The sequence below is a fragment of the Notamacropus eugenii genome, chromosome 6 (assembly GCF_028372415.1).
Source record: "Notamacropus eugenii isolate mMacEug1 chromosome 6, mMacEug1.pri_v2, whole genome shotgun sequence".
NCBI lineage: Eukaryota > Metazoa > Chordata > Mammalia > Diprotodontia > Macropodidae > Notamacropus > Notamacropus eugenii.
The window spans coordinates 170,532,662-170,555,256 of NC_092877.1; positions in this window are offsets into that span (position 1 = coordinate 170,532,662).

Genomic DNA, 22,595 nt, shown 5'->3' on the forward strand with positions numbered 1-22,595 from the left:
CGTCAATTTGAACACTAAGCCAAAGCCTAAATACACTTGATTCTGATCCAAAATGCAATCCTGACCCTAAGCCTAAACCTAAACCTCGATTCTACCAACACAAACCTTAACCCTAATCCTAACCCTATCCCTTCCACTAGCCCTAAAAGCACTTTAACCCTAATCCTCACCCTAACGTTAACACTAAAACTCTGCTTGATTCTAACCCTAACCCTCACCCTAAGCCTAACCCTCGATTCTACGAAAGCTAACCCTAAACCTAACTCAAACCCCAGCACTATCCTTAAATGCTCTCGATTCTAACCCTGACCCTAAACCTAACCCTAACCCTAACCCTAACCCTAAATGCACTGAATTCTAATCATAACTCTATCCCTAAATGTGCCTGATTCTAACGCTATAACTAAATCATCAATTTCAACACTAACCCTAAGCCCAAATGCTCTGAATTATGAGCCAAAATCCTCTCCTGACCCTAAGCCTAACCCAAAACACAAACCCTAACCCTAATCCTAACCCAACTCCTCCCCTACCCCTAAATACACTCAAACCCTGAACCTAACCCCAACCCTAATGCTAAAAATGCTCCTGATTCTAACCCGAATCCAAACCCTAACACTCACCCTAACACTGACCCTCGATTCTACGAAAGCTAACCCTATACCTAACTCTAACCCTAACACTATCCTTAAATGCACTCGATTCTAACCCTCACCCTAAACATAAACCTAACCCTATCCCTAATCCTAACCCTAAATGCACTGGATTCTAACCATAACTCTAACCCTAATGTGCTCGATTATAACCCTAACACTAAATCGTCGTTCTCAACACTAAGCCTAACCCTAATTGCACTCGACTCTAACCCAAAAAGCAATCCTGACCCTAAGCCTAACCCTAAACCTCGATTCTACCAACACAAACACTAACCCTAATCCCAAACCTACTCCTATCCCCTACCTCTGTATGCACTCTAACCCTAACCCTGACCCAACCCCTAACACTAAAAATGCGCTTGATTCTATCCCTAACCCTAACCCTAACCCTAACCCTCAATTCTACGAAACCTAACCCTAAACCTAACTCTAACCCTAACACTATCCTTAAATGCTCTCGATTCTAATCCTGACCCTAATAGCCGTAACCCTAACCCTAAGCCTAAATGCAGTGGATTCTAACCATAACTCTAACCCTAATGTGCTCGATTCTAAGCCTAACACTAAATCGTCAATCTCAACACTAACTCTAACCCTAAATGCACTCGATTCTAAGCCAAAAGGCAATCCTGACCCTAAGCCAAAGCCTAAACGTCGATTCTACCAACACAAACCCTAACCCTAATCCTAACCCTACCCCTACCGCTACCTCTAAATGCACACTAACCATACCCCGAACCCTAACACTAACCCTAACCCTAACGAATTCTAACGAAAACTCTAACCCTAAATGTGCTTGATTCTAACCCTAACACTAAATCGTCAATTTCAACACTATATCTAAGCCTAAATGCACTGGATTCTAACCCAAAAGCCATTCCTGACCCTAAGCCTAACCCTAAACCTCGATTCTACCAACACAAACCTTAACCCTAATCCTAACCCTACTCCTACCCCTACCCCTAAACGCACTCTAAGCCATCCCCTGACGAAAACCAGAACACTAAAAATGCGCCTGATTCTAACCCTAACCCTCACCCTAAGCCTAACCTTAACCCTAACCCTCGATTCTAAGAAAGCGAACGCTCAACCTAACTCTAACCCTAGCACTATCCTTAAATGCTCTCGATTCTAACCCTGACCCTAACCCTAACCCTAACCCTAAGCCTAACCCTAAATGCACTGAATTCTAAGCATAACTCTAACCCTAAATGTGCTCGATTCAAACCATAACACTAAATCGTCAGTTTGAACACTAAGCCAAAGCCTAAATACACTCGATTCTGATCCAAAATGCAATCCTGACCCTAAGCCTAAACCTAAACCTCGATTCTACCATCACTAACCCTAACCCAAATCCTAATCCTGCCGCTACCCCTACCGCTAAATGCACTCTAACCTTAACACTAACCCTAACCCTAACACTAAAAATGCGCGTGATTCTAACCCCTACCCTACCCCTACCCCTAACCCTAACTCTAACGAATTCTAACCATAACTCTAACCCTAATGTGCTCGATTCAAACCATAACACTAAATCGTCAATTTGAACACTAAGCCAAAGCCTAAATACACTTGATTCTGATCCAAAATGCAATCCTGACCCTAAGCCTAAACCTAAACCTCGATTCTACCAACACAAACCTTAACCCTAATCCTAACCCTATCCCTTCCACTAGCCCTAAAAGCACTTTAACCCTAATCCTCACCCTAACGTTAACACTAAAACTCTGCTTGATTCTAACCCTAACCCTCACCCTAAGCCTAACCCTCGATTCTACGAAAGCTAACCCTAAACCTAACTCAAACCCCAGCACTATCCTTAAATGCTCTCGATTCTAACCCTGACCCTAAACCTAACCCTAACCCTAACCCTAACCCTAAATGCACTGAATTCTAATCATAACTCTATCCCTAAATGTGCCTGATTCTAACGCTATAACTAAATCATCAATTTCAACACTAACCCTAAGCCCAAATGCTCTGAATTATGAGCCAAAATCCTCTCCTGACCCTAAGCCTAACCCAAAACACAAACCCTAACCCTAATCCTAACCCAACTCCTCCCCTACCCCTAAATACACTCAAACCCTGAACCTAACCCCAACCCTAATGCTAAAAATGCTCCTGATTCTAACCCGAATCCAAACCCTAACACTCACCCTAACACTGACCCTCGATTCTACGAAAGCTAACCCTATACCTAACTCTAACCCTAACACTATCCTTAAATGCACTCGATTCTAACCCTCACCCTAAACATAAACCTAACCCTATCCCTAATCCTAACCCTAAATGCACTGGATTCTAACCATAACTCTAACCCTAATGTGCTCGATTATAACCCTAACACTAAATCGTCGTTCTCAACACTAAGCCTAACCCTAATTGCACTCGACTCTAACCCAAAAAGCAATCCTGACCCTAAGCCTAACCCTAAACCTCGATTCTACCAACACAAACACTAACCCTAATCCCAAACCTACTCCTATCCCTACCTCTGTATGCACTCTAACCCTAACCCTGACCCAACCCCTAACACTAAAAATGCGCTTGATTCTATCCCTAACCCTAACCCTAACCCTAACCCTCAATTCTACGAAACCTAACCCTAAACCTAACTCTAACCCTAACACTATCCTTAAATGCTCTCGATTCTAATCCTGACCCTAATAGCCGTAACCCTAACCCTAAGCCTAAATGCAGTGGATTCTAACCATAACTCTAACCCTAATGTGCTCGATTCTAAGCCTAACACTAAATCGTCAATCTCAACACTAACTCTAACCCTAAATGCACTCGATTCTAAGCCAAAAGGCAATCCTGACCCTAAGCCAAAGCCTAAACGTCGATTCTACCAACACAAACCCTAACCCTAATCCTAACCCTACCCCTACCGCTACCTCTAAATGCACACTAACCATACCCCGAACCCTAACACTAACCCTAACCCTAACGAATTCTAACCAAAACTCTAACCCTAAATGTGCTTGATTCTAACCCTAACACTAAATCGTCAATTTCAACACTATATCTAAGCCTAAATGCACTGGATTCTAACCCAAAAGCCATTCCTGACCCTAAGCCTAACCCTAAACCTCGATTCTACCAACACAAACCTTAACCCTAATCCTAACCCTACTCCTACCCCTACCCCTAAACGCACTCTAAGCCATCCCCTGACGAAAACCAGAACACTAAAAATGCGCCTGATTCTAACCCTAACCCTCACCCTAAGCCTAACCTTAACCCTAACCCTCGATTCTAAGAAAGCGAACGCTCAACCTAACTCTAACCCTAGCACTATCCTTAAATGCTCTCGATTCTAACCCTGACCCTAACCCTAACCCTAACCCTAAGCCTAACCCTAAATGCACTGAATTCTAAGCATAACTCTAACCCTAAATGTGCTCGATTCAAACCATAACACTAAATCGTCAGTTTGAACACTAAGCCAAAGCCTAAATACACTCGATTCTGATCCAAAATGCAATCCTGACCCTAAGCCTAAACCTAAACCTCGATTCTACCATCACTAACCCTAACCCAAATCCTAATCCTGCCGCTACCCCTACCGCTAAATGCACTCTAACCTTAACACTAACCCCAACCCTAACACTAAAAATGCGAGTGATTCTAACCCCTACCCTACCCCTACCCCTAACCCTAACTCTAACGAATTCTAACCATAACTCTAACCCTAATGTGCTCGATTCAAACCATAACACTAAATCGTCAATTTGAACACTAAGCCAAAGCCTAAATACACTTGATTCTGATCCAAAATGCAATCCTGACCCTAAGCCTAAACCTAAACCTCGATTCTACCAACACAAACCTTAACCCTAATCCTAACCCTATCCCTTCCACTAGCCCTAAAAGCACTTTAACCCTAATCCTCACCCTAACGTTAACACTAAAACTCTGCTTGATTCTAACCCTAACCCTCACCCTAAGCCTAACCCTGAGCCTAACCCTCGATTCTACGAAAGCTAACCCTAAACCTAACTCTAACCCTAGCACTATCCTTAATGCTCTCCATTCTAACCTTGACCCTAACCCTAACCCTAAGCCTAACCCTAACCCTAAAAGCACTGAATTCTAATCATAACTCTATCCCTAAATGTGCCTGATTCTAACGCTATAACTAAATCATCAATTTCAACACTAACCCTAAGCCCAAATGCTCTGAATTATGAGCCAAAATCCTCTCCTGACCCTAAGCCTAACCCAAAACACAAACCCTAACCCTAATCCTAACCCAACTCCTCCCCTACCCCTAAATACACTCAAACCCTGAACCTAACCCCAACCCTAATGCTAAAAATGCTCCTGATTCTAACCCGAATCCAAACCCTAACACTCACCCTAACACTGACCCTCGATTCTACGAAAGCTAACCCTATACCTAACTCTAACCCTAACACTATCCTTAAATGCACTCGATTCTAACCCTCACCCTAAACATAAACCTAACCCTATCCCTAATCCTAACCCTAAATGCACTGGATTCTAACCATAACTCTAACCCTAATGTGCTCGATTATAACCCTAACACTAAATCGTCGTTCTCAACACTAAGCCTAACCCTAATTGCACTCGACTCTAACCCAAAAAGCAATCCTGACCCTAAGCCTAACCCTAAACCTCGATTCTACCAACACAAACACTAACCCTAATCCCAAACCTACTCCTATCCCTACCTCTGTATGCACTCTAACCCTAACCCTGACCCAACCCCTAACACTAAAAATGCGCTTGATTCTATCCCTAACCCTAACCCTAACCCTAACCCTAACCCTAACCCTCAATTCTACGAAACCTAACCCTAAACCTAACTCTAACCCTAACACTATCCTTAAATGCTCTCGATTCTAATCCTGACCCTAATAGCCGTAACCCTAACCCTAAGCCTAAATGCAGTGGATTCTAACCATAACTCTAACCCTAATGTGCTCGATTCTAAGCCTAACACTAAATCGTCAATCTCAACACTAACTCTAACCCTAAATGCACTCGATTCTAAGCCAAAAGGCAATCCTGACCCTAAGCCAAAGCCTAAACGTCGATTCTACCAACACAAACCCTAACCCTAATCCTAACCCTACCCCTACCGCTACCTCTAAATGCACACTAACCATACCCCGAACCCTAACACTAACCCTAACCCTAACGAATTCTAACGAAAACTCTAACCCTAAATGTGCTTGATTCTAACCCTAACACTAAATCGTCAATTTCAACACTATATCTAAGCCTAAATGCACTGGATTCTAACCCAAAAGCCATTCCTGACCCTAAGCCTAACCCTAAACCTCGATTCTACCAACACAAACCTTAACCCTAATCCTAACCCTACTCCTACCCCTACCCCTAAACGCACTCTAAGCCATCCCCTGACGAAAACCAGAACACTAAAAATGCGCCTGATTCTAACCCTAACCCTCACCCTAAGCCTAACCTTAACCCTAACCCTCGATTCTAAGAAAGCGAACGCTCAACCTAACTCTAACCCTAGCACTATCCTTAAATGCTCTCGATTCTAACCCTGACCCTAACCCTAACCCTAACCCTAAGCCTAACCCTAAATGCACTGAATTCTAAGCATAACTCTAACCCTAAATGTGCTCGATTCAAACCATAACACTAAATCGTCAGTTTGAACACTAAGCCAAAGCCTAAATACACTCGATTCTGATCCAAAATGCAATCCTGACCCTAAGCCTAAACCTAAACCTCGATTCTACCATCACTAACCCTAACCCAAATCCTAATCCTGCCGCTACCCCTACCGCTAAATGCACTCTAACCTTAACACTAACCCTAACCCTAACACTAAAAATGCGCGTGATTCTAACCCCTACCCTACCCCTACCCCTAACCCTAACTCTAACGAATTCTAACCATAACTCTAACCCTAATGTGCTCGATTCAAACCATAACACTAAATCGTCAATTTGAACACTAAGCCAAAGCCTAAATACACTTGATTCTGATCCAAAATGCAATCCTGACCCTAAGCCTAAACCTAAACCTCGATTCTACCAACACAAACCTTAACCCTAATCCTAACCCTATCCCTTCCACTAGCCCTAAAAGCACTTTAACCCTAATCCTCACCCTAACGTTAACACTAAAACTCTGCTTGATTCTAACCCTAACCCTCACCCTAAGCCTAACCCTCGATTCTACGAAAGCTAACCCTAAACCTAACTCAAACCCCAGCACTATCCTTAAATGCTCTCGATTCTAACCCTGACCCTAAACCTAACCCTAACCCTAACCCTAACCCTAAATGCACTGAATTCTAATCATAACTCTATCCCTAAATGTGCCTGATTCTAACGCTATAACTAAATCATCAATTTCAACACTAACCCTAAGCCCAAATGCTCTGAATTATGAGCCAAAATCCTCTCCTGACCCTAAGCCTAACCCAAAACACAAACCCTAACCCTAATCCTAACCCAACTCCTCCCCTACCCCTAAATACACTCAAACCCTGAACCTAACCCCAACCCTAATGCTAAAAATGCTCCTGATTCTAACCCGAATCCAAACCCTAACACTCACCCTAACACTGACCCTCGATTCTACGAAAGCTAACCCTATACCTAACTCTAACCCTAACACTATCCTTAAATGCACTCGATTCTAACCCTCACCCTAAACATAAACCTAACCCTATCCCTAATCCTAACCCTAAATGCACTGGATTCTAACCATAACTCTAACCCTAATGTGCTCGATTATAACCCTAACACTAAATCGTCGTTCTCAACACTAAGCCTAACCCTAATTGCACTCGACTCTAACCCAAAAAGCAATCCTGACCCTAAGCCTAACCCTAAACCTCGATTCTACCAACACAAACACTAACCCTAATCCCAAACCTACTCCTATCCCTACCTCTGTATGCACTCTAACCCTAACCCTGACCCAACCCCTAACACTAAAAATGCGCTTGATTCTATCCCTAACCCTAACCCTAACCCTAACCCTCAATTCTACGAAACCTAACCCTAAACCTAACTCTAACCCTAACACTATCCTTAAATGCTCTCGATTCTAATCCTGACCCTAATAGCCGTAACCCTAACCCTAAGCCTAAATGCAGTGGATTCTAACCATAACTCTAACCCTAATGTGCTCGATTCTAAGCCTAACACTAAATCGTCAATCTCAACACTAACTCTAACCCTAAATGCACTCGATTCTAAGCCAAAAGGCAATCCTGACCCTAAGCCAAAGCCTAAACGTCGATTCTACCAACACAAACCCTAACCCTAATCCTAACCCTACCCCTACCGCTACCTCTAAATGCACACTAACCATACCCCGAACCCTAACACTAACCCTAACCCTAACGAATTCTAACCAAAACTCTAACCCTAAATGTGCTTGATTCTAACCCTAACACTAAATCGTCAATTTCAACACTATATCTAAGCCTAAATGCACTGGATTCTAACCCAAAAGCCATTCCTGACCCTAAGCCTAACCCTAAACCTCGATTCTACCAACACAAACCTTAACCCTAATCCTAAACCTACTCCTACCCCTACCCCTAAACGCACTCTAAGCCATCCCCTGACGAAAACCAGAACACTAAAAATGCGCCTGATTCTAACCCTAACCCTCACCCTAAGCCTAACCTTAACCCTAACCCTCGATTCTAAGAAAGCGAACGCTCAACCTAACTCTAACCCTAGCACTATCCTTAAATGCTCTCGATTCTAACCCTGACCCTAACCCTAACCCTAACCCTAAGCCTAACCCTAAATGCACTGAATTCTAAGCATAACTCTAACCCTAAATGTGCTCGATTCAAACCATAACACTAAATCGTCAGTTTGAACACTAAGCCAAAGCCTAAATACACTCGATTCTGATCCAAAATGCAATCCTGACCCTAAGCCTAAACCTAAACCTCGATTCTACCATCACTAACCCTAACCCAAATCCTAATCCTGCCGCTACCCCTACCGCTAAATGCACTCTAACCTTAACACTAACCCTAACCCTAACACTAAAAATGCGCGTGATTCTAACCCCTACCCTACCCCTACCCCTAACCCTAACTCTAACGAATTCTAACCATAACTCTAACCCTAATGTGCTCGATTCAAACCATAACACTAAATCGTCAATTTGAACACTAAGCCAAAGCCTAAATACACTTGATTCTGATCCAAAATGCAATCCTGACCCTAAGCCTAAACCTAAACCTCGATTCTACCAACACAAACCTTAACCCTAATCCTAACCCTATCCCTTCCACTAGCCCTAAAAGCACTTTAACCCTAATCCTCACCCTAACGTTAACACTAAAACTCTGCTTGATTCTAACCCTAACCCTCACCCTAAGCCTAACCCTCGATTCTACGAAAGCTAACCCTAAACCTAACTCAAACCCCAGCACTATCCTTAAATGCTCTCGATTCTAACCCTGACCCTAAACCTAACCCTAACCCTAACCCTAACCCTAAATGCACTGAATTCTAATCATAACTCTATCCCTAAATGTGCCTGATTCTAACGCTATAACTAAATCATCAATTTCAACACTAACCCTAAGCCCAAATGCTCTGAATTATGAGCCAAAATCCTCTCCTGACCCTAAGCCTAACCCAAAACACAAACCCTAACCCTAATCCTAACCCAACTCCTCCCCTACCCCTAAATACACTCAAACCCTGAACCTAACCCCAACCCTAATGCTAAAAATGCTCCTGATTCTAACCCGAATCCAAACCCTAACACTCACCCTAACACTGACCCTCGATTCTACGAAAGCTAACCCTATACCTAACTCTAACCCTAACACTATCCTTAAATGCACTCGATTCTAACCCTCACCCTAAACATAAACCTAACCCTATCCCTAATCCGAACCCTAAATGCACTGGATTCTAACCATAACTCTAACCCTAATGTGCTCGATTATAACCCTAACACTAAATCGTCGTTCTCAACACTAAGCCTAACCCTAATTGCACTCGACTCTAACCCAAAAAGCAATCCTGACCCTAAGCCTAACCCTAAACCTCGATTCTACCAACACAAACACTAACCCTAATCCCAAACCTACTCCTATCCCTACCTCTGTATGCACTCTAACCCTAACCCTGACCCAACCCCTAACACTAAAAATGCGCTTGATTCTATCCCTAACCCTAACCCTAACCCTAACCCTAACCCTAACCCTCAATTCTACGAAACCTAACCCTAAACCTAACTCTAACCCTAACACTATCCTTAAATGCTCTCGATTCTAATCCTGACCCTAATAGCCGTAACCCTAACCCTAAGCCTAAATGCAGTGGATTCTAACCATAACTCTAACCCTAATGTGCTCGATTCTAAGCCTAACACTAAATCGTCAATCTCAACACTAACTCTAACCCTAAATGCACTCGATTCTAAGCCAAAAGGCAATCCTGACCCTAAGCCAAAGCCTAAACGTCGATTCTACCAACACAAACCCTAACCCTAATCCTAACCCTACCCCTACCGCTACCTCTAAATGCACACTAACCATACCCCGAACCCTAACACTAACCCTAACCCTAACGAATTCTAACCAAAACTCTAACCCTAAATGTGCTTGATTCTAACCCTAACACTAAATCGTCAATTTCAACACTATATCTAAGCCTAAATGCACTGGATTCTAACCCAAAAGCCATTCCTGACCCTAAGCCTAACCCTAAACCTCGATTCTACCAACACAAACCTTAACCCTAATCCTAACCCTACTCCTACCCCTACCCCTAAACGCACTCTAAGCCATCCCCTGACGAAAACCAGAACACTAAAAATGCGCCTGATTCTAACCCTAACCCTCACCCTAAGCCTAACCTTAACCCTAACCCTCGATTCTAAGAAAGCGAACGCTCAACCTAACTCTAACCCTAGCACTATCCTTAAATGCTCTCGATTCTAACCCTGACCCTAACCCTAACCCTAACCCTAAGCCTAACACTAAATGCACTGAATTCTAAGCATAACTCTAACCCTAAATGTGCTCGATTCAAACCATAACACTAAATCGTCAGTTTGAACACTAAGCCAAAGCCTAAATACACTCGATTCTGATCCAAAATGCAATCCTGACCCTAAGCCTAAACCTAAACCTCGATTCTACCATCACTAACCCTAACCGAAATCCTAATCCTGCCGCTACCCCTACCGCTAAATGCACTCTAACCTTAACACTAACCCTAACCCTAACACTAAAAATGCGCGTGATTCTAACCCCTACCCTACCCCTACCCCTAACCCTAACTCTAACGAATTCTAACCATAACTCTAACCCTAATGTGCTCGATTCAAACCATAACACTAAATCGTCAATTTGAACACTAAGCCAAAGCCTAAATACACTTGATTCTGATCCAAAATGCAATCCTGACCCTAAGCCTAAACCTAAACCTCGATTCTACCAACACAAACCTTAACCCTAATCCTAACCCTATCCCTTCCACTAGCCCTAAAAGCACTTTAACCCTAATCCTCACCCTAACGTTAACACTAAAACTCTGCTTGATTCTAACCCTAACCCTCACCCTAAGCCTAACCCTCGATTCTACGAAAGCTAACCCTAAACCTAACTCAAACCCCAGCACTATCCTTAAATGCTCTCGATTCTAACCCTGACCCTAAACCTAACCCTAACCCTAACCCTAACCCTAAATGCACTGAATTCTAATCATAACTCTATCCCTAAATGTGCCTGATTCTAACGCTATAACTAAATCATCAATTTCAACACTAACCCTAAGCCCAAATGCTCTGAATTATGAGCCAAAATCCTCTCCTGACCCTAAGCCTAACCCAAAACACAAACCCTAACCCTAATCCTAACCCAACTCCTCCCCTACCCCTAAATACACTCAAACCCTGAACCTAACCCCAACCCTAATGCTAAAAATGCTCCTGATTCTAACCCGAATCCAAACCCTAACACTCACCCTAACACTGACCCTCGATTCTACGAAAGCTAACCCTATACCTAACTCTAACCCTAACACTATCCTTAAATGCACTCGATTCTAACCCTCACCCTAAACATAAACCTAACCCTATCCCTAATCCTAACCCTAAATGCACTGGATTCTAACCATAACTCTAACCCTAATGTGCTCGATTATAACCCTAACACTAAATCGTCGTTCTCAACACTAAGCCTAACCCTAATTGCACTCGACTCTAACCCAAAAAGCAATCCTGACCCTAAGCCTAACCCTAAACCTCGATTCTACCAACACAAACACTAACCCTAATCCCAAACCTACTCCTATCCCTACCTCTGTATGCACTCTAACCCTAACCCTGACCCAACCCCTAACACTAAAAATGCGCTTGATTCTATCCCTAACCCTAACCCTAACCCTAACCCTCAATTCTACGAAACCTAACCCTAAACCTAACTCTAACCCTAACACTATCCTTAAATGCTCTCGATTCTAATCCTGACCCTAATAGCCGTAACCCTAACCCTAAGCCTAAATGCAGTGGATTCTAACCATAACTCTAACCCTAATGTGCTCGATTCTAAGCCTAACACTAAATCGTCAATCTCAACACTAACTCTAACCCTAAATGCACTCGATTCTAAGCCAAAAGGCAATCCTGACCCTAAGCCAAAGCCTAAACGTCGATTCTACCAACACAAACCCTAACCCTAATCCTAACCCTACCCCTACCGCTACCTCTAAATGCACACTAACCATACCCCGAACCCTAACACTAACCCTAACCCTAACGAATTCTAACCAAAACTCTAACCCTAAATGTGCTTGATTCTAACCCTAACACTAAATCGTCAATTTCAACACTATATCTAAGCCTAAATGCACTGGATTCTAACCCAAAAGCCATTCCTGACCCTAAGCCTAACCCTAAACCTCGATTCTACCAACACAAACCTTAACCCTAATCCTAACCCTACTCCTACCCCTACCCCTAAACGCACTCTAAGCCATCCCCTGACGAAAACCAGAACACTAAAAATGCGCCTGATTCTAACCCTAACCCTCACCCTAAGCCTAACCTTAACCCTAACCCTCGATTCTAAGAAAGCGAACGCTCAACCTAACTCTAACCCTAGCACTATCCTTAAATGCTCTCGATTCTAACCCTGACCCTAACCCTAACCCTAACCCTAAGCCTAACCCTAAATGCACTGAATTCTAAGCATAACTCTAACCCTAAATGTGCTCGATTCAAACCATAACACTAAATCGTCAGTTTGAACACTAAGCCAAAGCCTAAATACACTCGATTCTGATCCAAAATGCAATCCTGACCCTAAGCCTAAACCTAAACCTCGATTCTACCATCACTAACCCTAACCCAAATCCTAATCCTGCCGCTACCCCTACCGCTAAATGCACTCTAACCTTAACACTAACCCTAACCCTAACACTAAAAATGCGCGTGATTCTAACCCCTACCCTACCCCTACCCCTAACCCTAACTCTAACGAATTCTAACCATAACTCTAACCCTAATGTGCTCGATTCAAACCATAACACTAAATCGTCAATTTGAACACTAAGCCAAAGCCTAAATACACTTGATTCTGATCCAAAATGCAATCCTGACCCTAAGCCTAAACCTAAACCTCGATTCTACCAACACAAACCTTAACCCTAATCCTAACCCTATCCCTTCCACTAGCCCTAAAAGCACTTTAACCCTAATCCTCACCCTAACGTTAACACTAAAACTCTGCTTGATTCTAACCCTAACCCTCACCCTAAGCCTAACCCTCGATTCTACGAAAGCTAACCCTAAACCTAACTCAAACCCCAGCACTATCCTTAAATGCTCTCGATTCTAACCCTGACCCTAAACCTAACCCTAACCCTAACCCTAACCCTAAATGCACTGAATTCTAATCATAACTCTATCCCTAAATGTGCCTGATTCTAACGCTATAACTAAATCATCAATTTCAACACTAACCCTAAGCCCAAATGCTCTGAATTATGAGCCAAAATCCTCTCCTGACCCTAAGCCTAACCCAAAACACAAACCCTAACCCTAATCCTAACCCAACTCCTCCCCTACCCCTAAATACACTCAAACCCTGAACCTAACCCCAACCCTAATGCTAAAAATGCTCCTGATTCTAACCCGAATCCAAACCCTAACACTCACCCTAACACTGACCCTCGATTCTACGAAAGCTAACCCTATACCTAACTCTAACCCTAACACTATCCTTAAATGCACTCGATTCTAACCCTCACCCTAAACATAAACCTAACCCTATCCCTAATCCTAACCCTAAATGCACTGGATTCTAACCATAACTCTAACCCTAATGTGCTCGATTATAACCCTAACACTAAATCGTCGTTCTCAACACTAAGCCTAACCCTAATTGCACTCGACTCTAACCCAAAAAGCAATCCTGACCCTAAGCCTAACCCTAAACCTCGATTCTACCAACACAAACACTAACCCTAATCCCAAACCTACTCCTATCCCTACCTCTGTATGCACTCTAACCCTAACCCTGACCCAACCCCTAACACTAAAAATGCGCTTGATTCTATCCCTAACCCTAACCCTAACCCTAACCCTCAATTCTACGAAACCTAACCCTAAACCTAACTCTAACCCTAACACTATCCTTAAATGCTCTCGATTCTAATCCTGACCCTAATAGCCGTAACCCTAACCCTAAGCCTAAATGCAGTGGATTCTAACCATAACTCTAACCCTAATGTGCTCGATTCTAAGCCTAACACTAAATCGTCAATCTCAACACTAACTCTAACCCTAAATGCACTCGATTCTAAGCCAAAAGGCAATCCTGACCCTAAGCCAAAGCCTAAACGTCGATTCTACCAACACAAACCCTAACCCTAATCCTAACCCTACCCCTACCGCTACCTCTAAATGCACACTAACCATACCCCGAACCCTAACACTAACCCTAACCCTAACGAATTCTAACGAAAACTCTAACCCTAAATGTGCTTGATTCTAACCCTAACACTAAATCGTCAATTTCAACACTATATCTAAGCCTAAATGCACTGGATTCTAACCCAAAAGCCATTCCTGACCCTAAGCCTAACCCTAAACCTCGATTCTACCAACACAAACCTTAACCCTAATCCTAACCCTACTCCTACCCCTACCCCTAAACGCACTCTAAGCCATCCCCTGACGAAAACCAGAACACTAAAAATGCGCCTGATTCTAACCCTAACCCTCACCCTAAGCCTAACCTTAACCCTAACCCTCGATTCTAAGAAAGCGAACGCTCAACCTAACTCTAACCCTAGCACTATCCTTAAATGCTCTCGATTCTAACCCTGACCCTAACCCTAACCCTAACCCTAAGCCTAACCCTAAATGCACTGAATTCTAAGCATAACTCTAACCCTAAATGTGCTCGATTCAAACCATAACACTAAATCGTCAGTTTGAACACTAAGCCAAAGCCTAAATACACTCGATTCTGATCCAAAATGCAAACCTGACCCTAAGCCTAAACCTAAACCTCGATTCTACCATCACTAACCCTAACCCAAATCCTAATCCTGCCGCTACCCCTACCGCTAAATGCACTCTAACCTTAACACTAACCCTAACCCTAACACTAAAAATGCGCGTGATTCTAACCCCTACCCTACCCCTACCCCTAACCCTAACTCTAACGAATTCTAACCATAACTCTAACCCTAATGTGCTCGATTCAAACCATAACACTAAATCGTCAATTTGAACACTAAGCCAAAGCCTAAATACACTTGATTCTGATCCAAAATGCAATCCTGACCCTAAGCCTAAACCTAAACCTCGATTCTACCAACACAAACCTTAACCCTAATCCTAACCCTATCCCTTCCACTAGCCCTAAAAGCACTTTAACCCTAATCCTCACCCTAACGTTAACACTAAAACTCTGCTTGATTCTAACCCTAACCCTCACCCTAAGCCTAACCCTCGATTCTACGAAAGCTAACCCTAAACCTAACTCAAACCCCAGCACTATCCTTAAATGCTCTCGATTCTAACCCTGACCCTAAACCTAACCCTAACCCTAACCCTAACCCTAAATGCACTGAATTCTAATCATAACTCTATCCCTAAATGTGCCTGATTCTAACGCTATAACTAAATCATCAATTTCAACACTAACCCTAAGCCCAAATACTCTGAATTATGAGCCAAAATCCTCTCCTGACCCTAAGCCTAACCCAAAACACAAACCCTAACCCTAATCCTAACCCAACTCCTCCCCTACCCCTAAATACACTCAAACCCTGAACCTAACCCCAACCCTAATGCTAAAAATGCTCCTGATTCTAACCCGAATCCAAACCCTAACACTCACCCTAACACTGACCCTCGATTCTACGAAAGCTAACCCTATACCTAACTCTAACCCTAACACTATCCTTAAATGCACTCGATTCTAACCCTCACCCTAAACATAAACCTAACCCTATCCCTAATCCTAACCCTAAATGCACTGGATTCTAACCATAACTCTAACCCTAATGTGCTCGATTATAACCCTAACACTAAATCGTCGTTCTCAACACTAAGCCTAACCCTAATTGCACTCGACTCTAACCCAAAAAGCAATCCTGACCCTAAGCCTAACCCTAAACCTCGATTCTACCAACACAAACACTAACCCTAATCCCAAACCTACTCCTATCCCTACCTCTGTATGCACTCTAACCCTAACCCTGACCCAACCCCTAACACTAAAAATGCGCTTGATTCTATCCCTAACCCTAACCCTAACCCTAACCCTAACCCTCAATTCTACGAAACCTAACCCTAAACCTAACTCTAACCCTAACACTATCCTTAAATGCTCTCGATTCTAATCCTGACCCTAATAGCCGTAACCCTAACCCTAAGCCTAAATGCAGTGGATTCTAACCATAACTCTAACCCTAATGTGCTCGATTCTAAGCCTAACACTAAATCGTCAATCTCAACACTAACTCTAACCCTAAATGCACTCGATTCTAAGCCAAAAGACAATCCTGACCCTAAGCCAAAGCCTAAACGTCGATTCTACCAACACAAACCCTAACCCTAATCCTAACCCTACCCCTACCGCTACCTCTAAATGCACACTAACCATACCCCGAACCCTAACACTAACCCTAACCCTAACGAATTCTAACCAAAACTCTAACCCTAAATGTGCTTGATTCTAACCCTAACACTAAATCGTCAATTTCAACACTATATCTAAGCCTAAATGCACTGGATTCTAACCCAAAAGCCATTCCTGACCCTAAGCCTAACCCTAAACCTCGATTCTACCAACACAAACCTTAACCCTAATCCTAACCCTACTCCTACCCCTACCCCTAAACGCACTCTAAGCCATCCCCTGACGAAAACCAGAACACTAAAAATGCGCCTGATTCTAACCCTAACCCTCACCCTAAGCCTAACCTTAACCCTAACCCTCGATTCTAAGAAAGCGAACGCTCAACCTAACTCTAACCCTAGCACTATCCTTAAATGCTCTCGATTCTAACCCTGACCCTAACCCTAACCCTAACCCTAAGCCTAACCCTAAATGCACTGAATTCTAAGCATAACTCTAACCCTAAATGTGCTCGATTCAAACCATAACACTAAATCGTCAGTTTGAACACTAAGCCAAAGCCTAAATACACTCGATTCTGATCCAAAATGCAAACCTGACCCTAAGCCTAAACCTAAACCTCGATTCTACCATCACTAACCCTAACCCAAATCCTAATCCTGCCGCTACCCCTACCGCTAAATGCACTCTAACCTTAACACTAACCCTAACCCTAACACTAAAAATGCGCGTGATTCTAACCCCTACCCTACCCCTACCCCTAACCCTAACTCTAACGAATTCTAACCATAACTCTAACCCTAATGTGCTCGATTCAAACCATAACACTAAATCGTCAATTTGAACACTAAGCCAAAGCCTAAATACACTTGATTCTGATCCAAAATGCAATCCTGACCCTAAGCCTAAACCTAAACCTCGATTCTACCAACACAAACCTTAACCCTAATCCTAACCCTATCCCTTCCACTAGCCCTAAAAGCACTTTAACCCTAATCCTCACCCTAACGTTAACACTAAAACTCTGCTTGATTCTAACCCTAACCCTCACCCTAAGCCTAACCCTAAGCCTAACCCTCGATTCTACGAAAGCTAACCCTAAACCTAACTCTAACCCTAGCACTATCCTTAATGCTCTCCATTCTAACCTTGACCCTAACCCTAACCCTAAGCCTAACCCTAACCCTAAAAGCACTGAATTCTAATCATAACTCTATCCCTAAATGTGCCTGATTCTAACGCTATAACTAAATCATCAATTTCAACACTAACCCTAAGCCCAAATGCTCTGAATTATGAGCCAAAATCCTCTCCTGACCCTAAGCCTAACCCAAAACACAAACCCTAACCCTAATCCTAACCCAACTCCTCCCCTACCCCTAAATACACTCAAACCCTGAACCTAACCCCAACCCTAATGCTAAAAATGCTCCTGATTCTAACCCGAATCCAAACCCTAACACTCACCCTAACACTGACCCTCGATTCTACGAAAGCTAACCCTATACCTAACTCTAACCCTAACACTATCCTTAAATGCACTCGATTCTAACCCTCACCCTAAACATAAACCTAACCCTATCCCTAATCCTAACCCTAAATGCACTGGATTCTAACCATAACTCTAACCCTAATGTGCTCGATTATAACCCTAACACTAAATCGTCGTTCTCAACACTAAGCCTAACCCTAATTGCACTCGACTCTAACCCAAAAAGCAATCCTGACCCTAAGCCTAACCCTAAACCTCGATTCTACCAACACAAACACTAACCCTAATCCCAAACCTACTCCTATCCCTACCTCTGTATGCACTCTAACCCTAACCCTGACCCAACCCCTAACACTAAAAATGCGCTTGATTCTATCCCTAACCCTAACCCTAACCCTAACCCTAACCCTAACCCTCAATTCTACGAAACCTAACCCTAAACCTAACTCTAACCCTAACACTATCCTTAAATGCTCTCGATTCTAATCCTGACCCTAATAGCCGTAACCCTAACCCTAAGCCTAAATGCAGTGGATTCTAACCATAACTCTAACCCTAATGTGCTCGATTCTAAGCCTAACACTAAATCGTCAATCTCAACACTAACTCTAACCCTAAATGCACTCGATTCTAAGCCAAAAGGCAATCCTGACCCTAAGCCAAAGCCTAAACGTCGATTCTACCAACACAAACCCTAACCCTAATCCTAACCCTACCCCTACCGCTACCTCTAAATGCACACTAACCATACCCCGAACCCTAACACTAACCCTAACCCTAACGAATTCTAACGAAAACTCTAACCCTAAATGTGCTTGATTCTAACCCTAACACTAAATCGTCAATTTCAACACTATATCTAAGCCTAAATGCACTGGATTCTAACCCAAAAGCCATTCCTGACCCTAAGCCTAACCCTAAACCTCGATTCTACCAACACAAACCTTAACCCTAATCCTAACCCTACTCCTACCCCTACCCCTAAACGCACTCTAAGCCATCCCCTGACGAAAACCAGAACACTAAAAATGCGCCTGATTCTAACCCTAACCCTCACCCTAAGCCTAACCTTAACCCTAACCCTCGATTCTAAGAAAGCGAACGCTCAACCTAACTCTAACCCTAGCACTATCCTTAAATGCTCTCGATTCTAACCCTGACCCTAACCCTAACCCTAACCCTAAGCCTAACCCTAAATGCACTGAATTCTAAGCATAACTCTAACCCTAAATGTGCTCGATTCAAACCATAACACTAAATCGTCAGTTTGAACACTAAGCCAAAGCCTAAATACACTCGATTCTGATCCAAAATGCAATCCTGACCCTAAGCCTAAACCTAAACCTCGATTCTACCATCACTAACCCTAACCCAAATCCTAATCCTGCCGCTACCCCTACCGCTAAATGCACTCTAACCTTAACACTAACCCTAACCCTAACACTAAAAATGCGCGTGATTCTAACCCCTACCCTACCCCTACCCCTAACCCTAACTCTAACGAATTCTAACCATAACTCTAACCCTAATGTGCTCGATTCAAACCATAACACTAAATCGTCAATTTGAACACTAAGCCAAAGCCTAAATACACTTGATTCTGATCCAAAATGCAATCCTGACCCTAAGCCTAAACCTAAACCTCGATTCTACCAACACAAACCTTAACCCTAATCCTAACCCTATCCCTTCCACTAGCCCTAAAAGCACTTTAACCCTAATCCTCACCCTAACGTTAACACTAAAACTCTGCTTGATTCTAACCCTAACCCTCACCCTAAGCCTAACCCTAAGCCTAACCCTCGATTCTACGAAAGCTAACCCTAAACCTAACTCTAACCCTAGCACTATCCTTAATGCTCTCCATTCTAACCTTGACCCTAACCCTAACCCTAAGCCTAACCCTAACCCTAAAAGCACTGAATTCTAATCATAACTCTATCCCTAAATGTGCCTGATTCTAACGCTATAACTAAATCATCAATTTCAACACTAACCCTAAGCCCAAATGCTCTGAATTATGAGCCAAAATCCTCTCCTGACCCTAAGCCTAACCCAAAACACAAACCCTAACCCTAATCCTAACCCAACTCCTCCCCTACCCCTAAATACACTCAAACCCTGAACCTAACCCCAACCCTAATGCTAAAAATGCTCCTGATTCTAACCCGAATCCAAACCCTAACACTCACCCTAACACTGACCCTCGATTCTACGAAAGCTAACCCTATACCTAACTCTAACCCTAACACTATCCTTAAATGCACTCGATTCTAACCCTCACCCTAAACATAAACCTAACCCTATCCCTAATCCTAACCCTAAATGCACTGGATTCTAACCATAACTCTAACCCTAATGTGCTCGATTATAACCCTAACACTAAATCGTCGTTCTCAACACTAAGCCTAACCCTAATTGCACTCGACTCTAACCCAAAAAGCAATCCTGACCCTAAGCCTAACCCTAAACCTCGATTCTACCAACACAAACACTAACCCTAATCCCAAACCTACTCCTATCCCTACCTCTGTATGCACTCTAACCCTAACCCTGACCCAACCCCTAACACTAAAAATGCGCTTGATTCTATCCCTAACCCTAACCCTAACCCTAACCCTAACCCTAACCCTCAATTCTACGAAACCTAACCCTAAACCTAACTCTAACCCTAACACTATCCTTAAATGCTCTCGATTCTAATCCTGACCCTAATAGCCGTAACCCTAACCCTAAGCCTAAATGCAGTGGATTCTAACCATAACTCTAACCCTAATGTGCTCGATTCTAAGCCTAACACTAAATCGTCAATCTCAACACTAACTCTAACCCTAAATGCACTCGATTCTAAGCCAAAAGGCAATCCTGACCCTAAGCCAAAGCCTAAACGTCGATTCTACCAACACAAACCCTAACCCTAATCCTAACCCTACCCCTACCGCTACCTCTAAATGCACACTAACCATACCCCGAACCCTAACACTAACCCTAACCCTAACGAATTCTAACGAAAACTCTAACCCTAAATGTGCTTGATTCTAACCCTAACACTAAATCGTCAATTTCAACACTATATCTAAGCCTAAATGCACTGGATTCTAACCCAAAAGCCATTCCTGACCCTAAGCCTAACCCTAAACCTCGATTCTACCAACACAAACCTTAACCCTAATCCTAACCCTACTCCTACCCCTACCCCTAAACGCACTCTAAGCCATCCCCTGACGAAAACCAGAACACTAAAAATGCGCCTGATTCTAACCCTAACCCTCACCCTAAGCCTAACCTTAACCCTAACCCTCGATTCTAAGAAAGCGAACGCTCAACCTAACTCTAACCCTAGCACTATCCTTAAATGCTCTCGATTCTAACCCTGACCCTAACCCTAACCCTAACCCTAAGCCTAACCCTAAATGCACTGAATTCTAAGCATAACTCTAACCCTAAATGTGCTCGATTCAAACCATAACACTAAATCGTCAGTTTGAACACTAAGCCAAAGCCTAAATACACTCGATTCTGATCCAAAATGCAATCCTGACCCTAAGCCTAAACCTAAACCTCGATTCTACCATCACTAACCCTAACCCAAATCCTAATCCTGCCGCTACCCCTACCGCTAAATGCACTCTAACCTTAACACTAACCCTAACCCTAACACTAAAAATGCGCGTGATTCTAACCCCTACCCTACCCCTACCCCTAACCCTAACTCTAACGAATTCTAACCATAACTCTAACCCTAATGTGCTCGATTCAAACCATAACACTAAATCGTCAATTTGAACACTAAGCCAAAGCCTAAATACACTTGATTCTGATCCAAAATGCAATCCTGACCCTAAACCTAAACCTAAACCTCGATTCTACCAACACAAACCTTAACCCTAATCCTAACCCTATCCCTTCCACTAGCCCTAAAAGCACTTTAACCCTAATCCTCACCCTAACGTTAACACTAAAACTCTGCTTGATTCTAACCCTAACCCTCACCCTAAGCCTAACCCTAAGCCTAACCCTCGATTCTACGAAAGCTAACCCTAAACCTAACTCTAACCCTAGCACTATCCTTAATGCTCTCCATTCTAACCTTGACCCTAACCCTAACCCTAAGCCTAACCCTAACCCTAAAAGCACTGAATTCTAATCATAACTCTATCCCTAAATGTGCCTGATTCTAACGCTATAACTAAATCATCAATTTCAACACTAACCCTAAGCCCAAATGCTCTGAATTATGAGCCAAAATCCTCTCCTGACCCTAAGCCTAACCCAAAACACAAACCCTAACCCTAATCCTAACCCAACTCCTCCCCTACCCCTAAATACACTCAAACCCTGA